This window comes from Rhinoderma darwinii, chromosome 6 (assembly GCF_050947455.1).
Source record: "Rhinoderma darwinii isolate aRhiDar2 chromosome 6, aRhiDar2.hap1, whole genome shotgun sequence".
NCBI classification, from domain to species: Eukaryota; Metazoa; Chordata; class Amphibia; order Anura; family Rhinodermatidae; genus Rhinoderma; species Rhinoderma darwinii.
Window position 1 is genome coordinate 142701978 of NC_134692.1, and position 12657 is coordinate 142714634.

Sequence of the window (12657 nt, forward strand, 5' to 3'; positions counted from 1 at the left end):
GCACATCTATGCAAAGTAAAGTAGTTAAACCCTTTTATATAATTGGTCGAAGAATCATGTGACCGGCTGCACAACTCCTTTGAAAAAAAAATTGTTTTGCAGTCTGAGGTTATCAGCTAGAAAAGACATGCTGCTTTGGCATAGCTGGGCATTACTTCACCGAGGCAAAGCTTCAGTTTGCTGCCTTAGCCGTGTTTCTAAATGCACCCAGGGCACATGCCCACCTGAACCCCCACTCCTATGGTCAAATTTAGTAGGAGCGTTTGCACCCATTAGGTTATTAATATTAGTGCTTAATAGTCCCTAATTTAACATGTTTTGTGTAGATAAATAATACTGCCTTTTATTCCATGTTCCTTTATTGCATCTGTTTTTTAGTTAAACCTTCTTCTTTATGCGGCATATATATCATTGTATTATTCTAGAACTAATGATCAATGTATTCCTCTCCAATTCACAACAGAGCATCTATCTCTTCTGCTAATCTTTAGTAGTTTCTTCCTATGTCTCAACCTGTCCTCTCTCACTACAGCTCTTGTAATCTGCAAGTGATGAGATAACAAGGTGAGATTTATCTTGATCAGTCTTGTTGTACAGAGCCCCCTGTTCTATCAGAGAAGTGTGAAAGGACTCAGCATGTTGTAGTGACATCAGGCCTGTCCTCCCCCTGTGCGTTGCCCCTGACCTCTTCCATGTGAATGATTCTGAGACAGATGGAGCTGTCTCAGCACCAGCCTCCTGTCTCAAGGAGCCGCTGTCAATCACAGCCCTCTGTCTTTTACCAAATTTGGCGAGGTGTCCCCTGCTCCTTGGGCTCAAAATAAATGTTCAGCAGCGAGGAGTGGAGGAGAGAAGGGAGGTGGAGAGAGGAATATGAGGGTGGAGAGCGCTGAGGGGGAGCAGTTGCTTCTGATCCTGATAAAGGATTATAACTCTTTTGATTGAGACCCTCTGATCACACCCCATCCATTAACTGTTTCCGTGCAAAAGCTGAAGAAATTCACACATTTTCTTGTCATGTATGAGAATAGAATTACATGATGGCTGCAAACCCTAATACATGGGCTGTCAACAAGTTACCAGCATCTACGTTTGGACCTATCAAAAGCTCCTCATTAATGACCTAAAACACAGTTTGCAATTCAATTTGCAAGTAAAAATCAATTAATGCGTCTAACATATATTTTTATGAATAGATTAACACCTGAATAATACACAACAGACATTGATGTAACATTGTAATGCAGACAACAGTTAACAACAGGCTCTGTATAAACCGATCAACCGTGTCAATTGTTCTACTAGAAGTTATTATTCATTTCTATCTTTCTTCAGCAAAGCTCCTCCTATATCGCTTTCAAGCTGGTTGACGAGATTATGTGGAACTATAAATCCCAGTATTTCCTGCTTGCATCATGGCTACATAGCCACCTCTGCACTACATAATGAAACCTACTATCCTCTACCACATGCTGAACATAAAACCTATCAATCCCTCCTAAATTCAGGAGCGATGGTGTCTGTGTGTATGAGAAGGGAGCCGAGAAAGAGAGACAATCAACAGATAGATAAGGGCACCCTATATCAAGTCTCCGTATCATATAGACGTTCAACATATAAAAATGTCAGCACTCTCTTAATAATAATAGATTGCTGTTAGACAGCTGCTGTCACCCCATTCTCTTAGTACAAACATTTATTGTGCAGCTTCTAAAGTACCTACAGTGAGCAAAATTCTGAATAAATCGTATCTTTGAACATTTTATGTGGTTATTCACTTTGCACAACCCATATTTAGCAGTAGATCCCCAACAAAACTGCAAGAGAAATGAAGCATCACGTAGTGAAATCAATGCACACACCGTTTAGTACAGGATCCCTCAAAGGGAGAGCCCAGTAGGTCATACGTAAAAGGTTAGACTGAAATAATGAAAACTATGTTAGTTAATATGTAATGGACCTGATAAATGGCACATGATTTGCCCAATTACACCCCGCAATATACAGTAAAATAAAGTTAAGTTTATGATGTTTTCCAGTACAGAAGTGGATATTCACAGCGATTTCCAGCGCTCACATGTTTTTTTAAAAAAAAGGAGACATACTCCGCCTGTCCGTGTAGAAACAATTATTTTACTTTATATACAATTCACTTTTACAATATTTTTTGTCGTTTTTTTGTTTTCCAAAAGGTAAACCGCTCAGCACCTAAGCAACAAAATAGTTCAGGCCAAAGTCCTGGAGCCTCTGCAATGTGACTTTTTCATAAACATACCTATATTAAGCCACTTATTTTTACGACAACCGTATTCGACATGCAGTTATATTTATGGATTACAAAATATAAGAAAGTAAGACTTTTATATTAGCGTTTCCACCTGGTGTGTGGTGTGACGTCAACGGACTTATTTTCTGGGGTATAGCTGCTTAGTTAAATGACTTGTTCCACCCAAAACTTTCAGCTCTTCAGTTGGAAAATGTATTCCCCTTGGTTGTCACAGGCAGGTTTGAAGATATTACTGATGATTGATCATAAAATCTAGCAATTGGGCGATATTTTCAAGGTTAGAGCGAGGTTAGGACTGCATGCTGGGATTCCCTGCCATGCATTCAGAGAGGGGGATACTGCAGGATCATACTACATGAAATCATTTGCTTGAGCAGTTATGTCATGAATGTGTGAGCAGGGTAACCGGAGACTGCTCAGATTATTCTGTGCTTACTGTTGAAATGGTCGTAGTTGCATGGCAATATCCACCAACAGTGTTAGACAACTAGATACCCTAAAAATAGGAGGGGGTCACTGTCAGAACAGATAAGCAAGATATAGCATGAACAATTAAAGGTAATATCCACAGAGATCTGCTTCAAGCAGGGCAGTAACCGGCACGTGAGCAGATTTTCTCTGTATGGCCTGGAAGCTGCTCCTCCAGCTAATAGAACATTGTTGGTGAGGAAATGTAAACTGCCGCTGGAAGGTACTTGAAGGACATACCGTATGGTAAGAGAGCGGGAGATGCAAGGGTCCCATAACTTATTTCACCCCTGGCTTTAAAGGCATTGTCCAGGCTGGGGGGTGTCGGACCTCCAGTATAAGGTCAGTAGGGGTCCGACACCCGGACCGAACCGATCAGCTGCCTCCGATGATGGAAGCTATGCCGGGTCGGAGCCGGAGGCTCGAGACCTCTGTATAGCAGTCGTACTGCAGTTCTGCTCCTATTCTAGTGAATAAGATCAGAGTTGCAGTAACCGAGCAGGGCCGCTATACTCTCACTGGAGCCTTTTGCTTCCGGCACCGATACCTTCATAGCTTCCGGAGGCAGCCAGAGCAGCTGATTGGTGCAGGGTCTGGGTGTCGGACCCCCACCGATCATATACTGATGAAACAGCCCCTGGACAATGCCTTTAAGTTCTGGTAAATTAAAATGGATGGTAATGTTCTACAATAATTGCTAGCAAGTGTCAGAGTACACATTACCCAGGTACCTTACTGGTTACTGCAAATATCTAAGACAAAAGATTTTGTATTCTCGAGGCCTGTGGACAAAGAGCAGTCAACCCATAGTTTGTTTGGGACGAGCAGTCTTTTTTTTTTATGCAAGGATTTTATCCCTGGCGAAAGAACCCTTTAGAGTAAATGTCTACCTTACAATTACATTCATTTTTAGCTGTTAAATTCTGATGATAAATTCATCATATATCTTTATAGTTGTGGAGCTCTCTTTTTCTGAGACAGAACTCCAGATCCCCCGCTTCCTTTCACTCCACTATAGGCCCCTGCACACAGGTTGGAGATACTGAATGGAGTTCCAGATAAATCTGCACCAAATCATTTTTAATGACACCAGTCACCAGATGAGGGGGGAAAAAAAAAAGAGTTAATAATTAACCGCCCCCTGTCTCTCATTGCGACGCATCACTCCTCCCAGGACTGGTGTCAGTTCTACCGATGTCCTGGGATGATGTTTTCTCCCATGTGACCGTGGCAGCCTGTGATAGGCTGCAGCGGTCACATGGGTAAAACATCATCCCAGGACACTGGCAGCACTGACACCAGTCCTGGGAGGACTGAGGTGTCGCTATAAGGGTATGTTCACACGGCTTATTTACGGACGTAATTCGGGCGTTTTCCGCCTCGATTTACGTCTGAAAATGCGGCTCGATAGCGTCGGTAAACATCTGCCCATTGAAAGCAATGGGTTTTACGTTGGTCTGTTCCCACAAGGCATAAATTTACGCGTCGCTGTCAAAAGATGGCGCGTAAATAGACGCCTGCGTCAAAGAAGTGCCTGTCACTTCTTCAGACGTAAATGGAGCCGTTTTCCATTGACTCCATGGAAAAACAGCTCCATTTACGTCCGTAATTGACGCAGCGAAAAAGCGCCTCAACATGCCATGATGGCTGAAATTACAAAGCTGTTTTCTCCTAAAAACAGCCCCGTAATTTCAGCCGTTACGGACGCTGCCATGTGAACATACCCTTAGAATGCCAGGAGCAGTGAGTATCGATTTTTTTTTACTTTTTAGGTACTTGCAATTTTTGCTGTGAATTTGCAGCTTTTCTCCAGCAATAATCACAAGACTTATTTGTTGCGGAATGTCTTTGGTATATTGAAATTGTTTGTATATTGAATATGAACATTTATTGCAATATGCGGCTACATATCCACAATTATCAGTGATCACAAAATGCAGTCATTTTGCACAAGATGTAATTTGACCACGACGTGTGACTGCACCCTGTACCTGGTGTCTCCATTGATTTTCCTGAGTCACAATAAGCTCACAGTGTGTGAGGGATAATCTGCCTAATATGTACAATTACACACCTGTTCTTATTGGGCTAAATTTAGGGAGCAAAGAATGTGTCCAGAGCTTGAATGCTAAGAATCCCTGCAGTCACTTTAGGAGACAGTACTAGTTAAAAATATATTTTACAAAAAATTATCCATCCCTCTTTGTATAAGTTGAAAAACAAACCAACTATATATTAGGCCTAGTTCAGGGGTTCTTTTGGCGCTGTTTTTAACGCAGGAACCGCGCCAAAAAATGGGAGGCGGAAGTGTTTGTTTTTTTCACTCGCGGGGGAAAAAAGCGACATGACCTTTCTTAAAGCGTTTTCTGCCTCAAAAACCCCATTCCCCATTGAAATCAATGGAAGATGGAAAAAAAACCACTTTAAATGGCCGTGGCGGATTTTGACGCGGTTTTGGCAAAAACCCTCAAGTTTTTTTCCTTTGCCTGTTGTAGGAAGAGGTAAAAAAAAAAAAAAAAGTCTCAAAAACACGTGTGGTACAGAACCACTTAAAAAAACCAAAAACAAAACAGGTGATTTTTTCTAGGCAGAATTTTCTGCCTGCAAAAAAACTCAGTGTGAACTGACCCTTAGACTTGGTAGAGTGTTGCTTTGTTCACAGTCTCCTATTTAGAAGCATTTATGTACATTTTTGAGAAGTACTTCATGAGCAACAAGTGTCAAGACTAGGGTTACACGATGCACTAATGAGCGGCGGCACTGAAGACAGAGAACATGGCGGGCGCACTGCGAAACACCCCAATGTTCTGCTTTCAGTGCGCTGGCTGCATCACATCATTCTGACTGTGCACGCCCACACTTGTTGTCAGGAGCTGGGAAATGGCTATATTACTGTTGGGAAACGTCCATCACTTTTAGGTTGTCATGACTACTAACGAAGCTTCTGGGTGGCCCTGGTTTGATATGCAGAGCCAATCTGTTTTCTCTGTCTGCAACCTATCAGGGCCAATGGTGGAGTGTTTGAGTCTGTACAGTTTCTTGTTTCTTGCTTGTGATTTTCTTGTGAATACATATGTCTCATCAAGCTCTTGATTACACCCTGAATCACCTTGCCTACTTGGACTCTTTGAAATGGACTTTGTCTTTGGATTTACCCTCTGCTCACTTATTTGGATGTTCTGCTCACAGCTGGTTTCGACCTCTGCAACTCCTGGTATACTTCTGCTTTGTAATTTGGACTTTTAGTCTCTCCTGGTTTGAACTCTGCTTATTTATTACCTGTCTGGTTATGCGTTCTGGTATTGCCTGCAAGTGCACCTCCTGTTCAACACCTTATTCTGTTAAAGCAACCTGGGTTCTATGCGGTCAAATCCAACCTGCCTTGTGGCGGGCTCTGGTGAAGATCATAGAGTATCCTTAGACTCTGCTGACCAGAGTGGTGACGGACTTCAGGTAGCTGATTTACTTATACGCTTGTATAGCAATTTCATGAACTTTCACTCTGGGGAATTGCTCAAGTAGTGACAATTACACAGCCACAGCCCCCCTCTAACAGCAGACATCAGAGAAACCTCTCATCTCCGCCGCTATTCCCTTGAATGCTGCGATCAAAGCTGACCGCAGCATTCAAGGGTGAAAATGAGAAGGGGATGCCCCTTGAATCTTGTTAAAGGGAATCCCTGTGACGCAATCGAGGACATACCATATATGGGCAGACAGCCCAGGGTCCATTGAAGGACCCTGTGTTTGTCTGACCATATTTCCTATTGTTAGGGTATACTTTGGTATGTCCAAACAACTGCCTGTGTACTATCTGTATGTAGATATGTGCCAGTACATTAAAGTTTAAAAATAGAAAAGTAAAAAAAAATAAAGTAATGTTAAATTAAAAAAAAACAAACACATACACATTTTTTACAAATAAGTCTCAATACATAAAATATACACATATTCAGTATCGTTGCAACGGTAATAACCTGCACAACAAATTTATAGCGTCATTTATGATGTGTACGCTGTTAAAAAATAAAATGAAAATGGCTTTCTTTCACTTATTAATGTGAGCCATTAATAGGTATTAGGAATTTTGAACCTCCATGTGCCTCATATTAATAGTGATTAACCCCATCATGTACCTCACACATTAACCAAATGTTGTCTATTATGACTGAGAATCATGATAGGGTTAATTACTATTAATGTGAGGGACATGGAGGTTCAATATCGAAGTCCAAATTCTGGTATCGTGACCACCGTAGTCAAGATATTGCCTTGTTTCTGGGACATTGTGAAAAACCTGCACCGGCACCAACCACTTCTATGCATTAGGGCAAAGCCCCACTTGGCGGAATTGCTCTTGAATTCCGCTGCGGACACTCCGCAGCGTTAATCCGCAGCGGACCCGTTTCTCCATTGCCTTCCACTTCTTTTTAGTAGGCTTCGTTTAGACTAGGCAGAAAATTCCGCTGCGGAGCATAGGCTGCGGTGCGGAATTTGGTGTCCGCAGCATAGAATGGATGTTGCGGACCTGTGGCGGACTGTTCTCCATTGACTTCAATGGAGATTCTAAATTCCGCAATGAAGTCTGCAGCTGTCATGCACATGTTATGTGTGCTGCGGAGCGTATTGGTTTTTTGACATGACATTTCTTCATTCTGGCTGGACCTATGTATTTCTAGGTCTACAGCCAGACTGAGGAAGTCAATGGGGCTCCCGTAATTACGGGAGCGTTGCTAGGAGACGTCAGTAAATAGTCACTGTCCAGGGTGCTGAAAGAGTTAAGCGATCGGCAGTAAGCTTTTCTGCACCCGGGACAGTGACTACCGATCCCAATATACAGCAACCTGTCAAAAAAATAGAAGTTCATACTTACCGAGAACTCCCTGCTTCTGTCTCCAGTCCGGCTTCCCAGGATGACGTTTCAGTCTAAGTGACGGCTGCAGCCAATCACAGGCTGCAGCGGTCACATGGACTGCCGCGTCATCCAGGGAGGTCGGGCTGGATGCCGAAAGAGGGACGCGTCACCAAGACAACGGCCGGTAAGTATGAAATTTGTTTACTTTCACTAGGGAAAGTGCTGGCCCTTCTCTCTATCCTGCACTGATAGAGAGAAGGGAAGCACTTTTTCCGCAGTCCGCAGCAGCTAGTCCGCATCAATTTACTGCACATTTTGGGCAGATCCGCCGCAGAATCTGCAACGCAGATTCTGTGCGGCATTGATGCGGACAGTTGCGGAGGAAATCCGCCACGTGTGGCCATGCCCTTAGGCCTAATGCACACAACCGTAGTGGTTTTGGGGTCCGCAAAACCACTGATCTGTTGCGGTCCATGTGTCCGTAAAAAACCTTCTGTACTGCATCTGTGTGTCATCAGTATTTACAGGTTCGCAAATAAATGCAGGGACGGTCATGCATGATGGGCGAGTCCGAATTACGGTCAGTAAAATTACATGTCCTGAGTTTTTGCGGTCCCGGCATTCGTGGCCCAAATACGGATTCTTGAATATCACGGTCGTGTGCATGTGGCCATAGAAATGAATGTGCATGTGTTCTATCCCAAAAATTGGTCTCTGCCGTGTACATGAGACTATAGGCGAACTAGTGAGTGGCGACAAACTGTGTGATCAACATATTTTTGGAGATCCCTTCTAACAAAAAGTGATTGTACAAATTGGAAAACCTCTTGTTCAGCTACTCCGATTGTATTTGTAATTTCTATATATGTTATCTTAACGATTTAATTTAAATTTTAGATCACACATAAGGTTCATAATAATAAAAAATATATATCATATGCAACAATATTACAGTATATCCCTCCTTAAGGAGATCGACACAAATAGTAAGGGCTTTTAATAATAAGTAGCTGTTCTAGCTTCATAGATGGCAAATTCTGGTTGCAATTTCAAATACTTGCTCCACTAAAAACATTTTTCGGTTTTAATATTGAATTCTCGTATAAGGCGCTGTCCACATCTCCGTCGCAGATGTGGTAAGAAATGGCGGACAAAATAGCACAACGTGCTGCGCTATTTTGTCTGGTAACACGACGGGCATCATGACTGAAACACAACTGTACCCATTAAAGTTACCCTTTGGTGTCCATCGGGCAATGGAGCCGGCACTTCTGTTTTTTCGTTGTTCTGCTCCTATGATGGGGCAGAACAACAGGAAATCAGATCAACAAACGTAGTGCTGATCCTCTGCGTGCTGTTGGCAAAATGAATTTCATATAAGTTACCAATAATCATTGCAGAGCTACTTTATACAGAGTGACAGTCTTACACATGTTGGTGTACATCCTGAATGCCAGCGGTGCTGCTGTGGGCAGGTGTGTATATACAAGAGCTGGGCAGTTTCCACATAGGTACTAAGAAAGTGTAAAGTAAAAATAATAGCTGATAAGGCTCCATGACCAACACGGCCCTGTACGCATGATGACCAGTAGTGTCCTCTGCACATACAGTGATTGCAGAAATAATTCTAAACATCTCCTAAGGCCTCATGCACACTTCCATCACCGTTTTCACGGCCGTTTCTCGCGGATCCGTGTGTCCATTATGGTTCCGTGTGAACTCCGTGTCCATTCCGTGTTTCCGTTTCAAACGGACATTGTGCTTCCGTTTTGTCTTTCGTGTTTCCGTTAAAAACTCAAGGTATTGAACTTCATTTGAACTTGTCACATGTCCCAGTCTGTGAACTTTGGCACGCCCTGCTGTTGCTAGGGCAACGGATCCATCAAAAACGGACTTCCGTGTGCCATCCGTTTTTTTCACGGACCCATTGACTTCTATGGGCCCCACGGTCACAGAATCACTGACAAAAGTAGGACACGCTCTACTTTTGACGGAACGGAACAACGGATCCGTGAAAATAACGGAAGTGTGCAGGGGCCCATTGAAATGAATGGGTCCGGGTGCTATCAGTGAAAAAAAACAGATCGCATCCCGAAGGAAAAAAACGGAAGTGGGCATGAGGCCTAAACTGTATATATTCTGTAGAGCCGTGATAAAGGCTAAGCATGCTACTAAAAACTAGCAATGCTGACCCTGCAGGTAAGGCCTAATTCACACGAACGTGTTATACGTCCATGTGACGGGCGTTAAAACAACGGCCGTCACACAGACCTATGTAATTCAATGGTGCCGTTCACAACGCCGTTGTTTCAACGGACCGTGTGAAGGGTTCGTGTGAAAATTTCCTATTTTTTCACGCTTCACGCATCCCTCCATAGACTTTAGGCTATGGGAGATGCGTGATAACTCGCCCCGCAGCGCAGAGCACAGATGCACCATGGACGTGAAAAACAACCGTTTTTCACATCCGAGATGCGCAACACTTGTGTGAATCCGGCCTTAGGCAGAGCCGTGTGCAGGAGGCTGTATGTCAGTACATAGAGTAAATTACCGTTTAGTATGACTTGTGTGTGGCTGTACCAAGCACTGTCAGATGTAGTATCTGGGAGATATTAAACCTTTGTATGCCTTAGAATGAATTTGGAAGCATACAGCAATACAGTAAGTCCCCATGCCCCTCTATGGGTGCCCTATTACAGCATTTCATCCATTTCAATTGATGAAACATGCAGTGAAAATCTGGGGCATTTCCGCGACAGGTACTCGTAGGGTATGCGGTGCAGCCTAATCGGACACAGTTGTCTATCCCAGGATAATAGTAATCAGTGAGAAGCAATCTAACCAATCATAGAGAACAGAGGGACTCTAACCAATCATAGAGAACAGAGGGACTCTAACCAATCATAGAGAACAGAGGGACTCTAACCAATCATAGAGAACAGAGGGACTCTAACCAATCATAGAGAACAGAGGGACTCTAACCAATCATAGAGAAAAGAGGGACTCTAACCAATCATAGAGAACAGAGGGACTCTAACCAATCATAGAGAACAGAGGGACTCTAACCAATCATAGAGAACAGAGGGACTCTAACCAATCATAGAGAACAGAGGGACTCTAACCAATCATAGAGAACAGAGGGACTCTAACCAATCATAGAGAACAGAGGGACTCTAACCAATCATAGAGAACAGAGGGACTCTAACCAATCATAGAGAACAGAGGGACTCTTCTCTCTATGCAGCGGGGCACTTTGGCTTATGGCATAAGTGACTTCTGAGGATACTGTAGCATCCAAAACATTTGACACATAAAAAACAATATACTGTATTTTTTGGACTATAAGACGCAGTTTTTAGCAAGAATAAATCTTGCTAAAAAGTCCCTGCGTCTTATAGTCCGCAGTCAAGGGACCCGGCATCGCCGGGCGCCATGACCGCTTCATTACTTAACCCCTTCCCGACCCATGACGTGCCGGCACATCATGGAGCTGGAGGGGGGTGATGTATGGAGCGGGCTCACGCGCTGAGTCCGCTCCATACACTGCAGGTGTCAGCTTCTGACACGCTGCTATAACGGCCAGGGACAGCAACCAATTTTGCTGTTCCTGGCAGTTTAAAGGGCTTGTGCCATAAAACACATGTATCCTATATCCACAGGATACATGTGTGATCGATAAGGAGAATGGGAACGAAAGTTACCAAGAGCGCTGCATGAGAAGATGTGACTTCCGCGTTCTGTGTCCGGCAGCTTCATAGAGATCAATAGGATTCTTCTGCGCATGCGCGAGCGGCTCTCCATTGATCTCTAGGGAGCTGTGGAACAGATAAGACGGACACAGAACCCGAAAGTCCAGGCTTCTCATGTAGTGTTCTAGGTGACTTTCGCTCCCCTGTTCTCATTATTGCTGGGGGTCCCAGCGGTCGGACCCGCAGCTATCTCACATGTAGCCCCTATTCTGTGGATAGGGGATACATGTGTTTTATGGCAAACCCCTTTAACTAGTTAAATTCTGTGGTCAATAGCGACCGTGGCATTTATATGGGTTTTTCTATGAAGGATATTTATGACATATCCACAGGATATCAGAAAAAAGGAGATTTTTGAAGCAGCACTAGTCCCGAGTATGGTGCGGTGCACGCTGTCAAGCCAGGCAAACCCACTCCAGCACGATGTATATCCAAAGAAGTAGTAGGACAACAGCACACGTCTTCAAATCATCAAAGTGGTTTTATTGTCAAGACATCCACAAACGACAAGCAACGTTTCGACCCATAGTGAGTGAAGGCTTGACAAAGACCCTTCACTCACTATGGGTCGAAACGTTGCTTGTCGTTTGTGGATGTCTTGACAATAAAACCACTTTGATGATTTGAAGACGTGTGCTGTTGTCCTACTACTTCTTTGGATATCCACAGGATATGTCATAAATGTCAGGTAGATGCAGGTCCCACCTATGGGACCCGCACCTATCTCTAGAACGGGGCCCCCTAAACCCCGTTCTAGCTTTCTGTGCTCTCCCGGCCACTTGATTACATGTGGAGTTACTGAAAAAGCGGAACTCGCGGAGCTACGCTGTTTCCGTAACTCCCATAGAACTGAACAGTAGTTATGGAAACAGCGTAGCTCGCATGCTGCGCTTCTTCTGTAACTGCCATTCACTACTATGGGAGTTACGGAAACAGCGTAGTTACGCTTTTTCAGTAACTCCACATGTAACCAAGTGGCCGCTTAATCGATAAAAAATATATAATAAAAAGTTTTTGCTCTCAGAATGTGGTGAAACAGAATTAATTATTTTTTAACAAATATTTTTTTTCCTATTTTCTGTTGTCCTAAACCTGGGTGCATCTTATAGTCCGAAAAATACTGTAGGTGTTATTTTTGCCTCATTTGTTCTATATCTGCAGATCTGTTTCAATTTGAAAAGCCGACAAACAAACTGTGTGGGCACCAAATGAGTATTTTTTTTTTTTTTTTTAGCTTGACTCTTGACACTTATTTACAATATATATTTTATTTTATGTGCATAAATATTCATAGATTA

The 12657-nt window shown here is 43.3% G+C and overlaps 1 long non-coding RNA gene across 1 annotated transcript in view; it reads left to right on the top strand.

Moving 5' to 3' along the window:
- The window catches only part of LOC142656003 (uncharacterized), a 126707-nt gene that overhangs the window by 67523 nt on the left and 46527 nt on the right, over positions 1 to 12657 (top strand). The window lies entirely within an intron of this gene.